This window comes from Loa loa (genome assembly GCF_000183805.2).
Source record: "Loa loa unplaced genomic scaffold supercont3.237, whole genome shotgun sequence".
Taxonomy (NCBI): domain Eukaryota; kingdom Metazoa; phylum Nematoda; class Chromadorea; order Rhabditida; family Onchocercidae; genus Loa; species Loa loa.
The window spans coordinates 6,264-7,942 of NW_018108417.1; positions in this window are offsets into that span (position 1 = coordinate 6,264).

The following is a 1,679-nucleotide window of genomic DNA, read 5'->3' on the forward strand; positions in this document are numbered from 1 at the left end:
CCCGAAATTTAGTACCAAAGTATTTTATACTTAGTACCGGTTTAGTTTAGTACCGGAAATTTAGTACCAAAGTATTTTTGTTTACAGTTAATGATCAGAAATGTAAAATGATCGAAATACTATTTTAGATTTTAACCAATAGACTAATAAACGTAAGATGAGTAGTAAAATAAGTATCGTATTTTCATTGGCCAAATTTTGGCTAAGTCAAATATCAAACAGGTTGACAAAGTTTTATGATACATTTACAAATAAGTTTAGACAGATTACAGTAATTAAATTGTATTTCGATTTTTTAATTATTTTGAAAATATATAATTAATTAAAAAATTAATTAATTTAAAAAGTTAATAACTGAAAAAGTAATCACACTAACCTGTACTATCCATCCATCATTCATTATGATAATTCTATAAATTCCTGGAAAACATAAATGATAGCAGGGGAATATTACTTTTTTTATCAGTGGCATTTTAGTTACAGTTTCAAACTTCAATAAATCAGTTTTTCCGGTATCCATTGCAAATGGAGCATACTGTAAATGTAGTAACAAATTCAACCCACTACAATGAATGTTAAAATTGAATTCAATCACCAACGGTTGACAAATAATTGGATTTTCCGGAATTTTCCAAAATTTTTTTTGGTAATAACCGAAAATTTGAAACTTTGAATATTATCAATTAATAATTCATAGTGATCAGATGGAAATCCAAAACATCGACATGGAAAGATTGCATTTCCCATTGCATTTAATGAGCAAATAGAATGATTCATATGATGAATTCGAAGGAAACTTGCTCGTGGACTATAAAAAGGCACCGCGGTAAAAAGAATTACTTGACGGGGGAAAATAAACTCTTGTGATTGATTATTGCTTGATAAATCAGAAATAATTCGATGAATTAGGAGGAATAAAATTGAAATGAAACATTGGAATGCAACATGCATAACAGGACATTCACAGAATATCCACGAATATGAAGATTGTAATAGTTGTGACAATGATGATTAAATATGCAGATGGTAGCGACAAGATGACATTATAGCGTCATCAGTATGTTTTTGGATATCACTGAAATGAATGATTTAAAGGGAAATGTAAATTTAATTTATGAATACAACTATTAACCTGAAATTTTGCCAAAATACTAATATTTAATTTCAGGAAAGCGTAAAATCACAAAAATTAATTCTTCGAATTTGAAAAATTTCTAGAAAGGATAAAAAAAAGCAAAACAAAACACCAAAAGTTAAAAAGTTCAAAGTTCAAAGTAATCTTCAGAAATTGACAAAGTGGAAACCTTTTAATGAGAATTTAACAATACCATGCATAATTTGTCACAAACACATTGCCCTGAGCATCACAAAATGACAATGCTATTGAGATGAGGCCAAATGCCTAGCACAGCCAGACAATTCACAGGCCACTTCATAATCCTATGACTGTGATAAGAAAGCTTTCCTTTGGCTTATAAGATTGGACTATTTTCAGTACATCTCTGCTTTTCTTTCGAAGAAAAAAAGAGAAAGATAAAAGATGATAGTGCTTTTCTTCAGATGACACTTCACCTACACCTACATCTAATAATCACTAAAAGTTATTTTATCCAAAGTAAGCAATCAATCGATATATGCAAAATTGTGCGATACAGATGAGGGTAATTTCAGTTATCGTA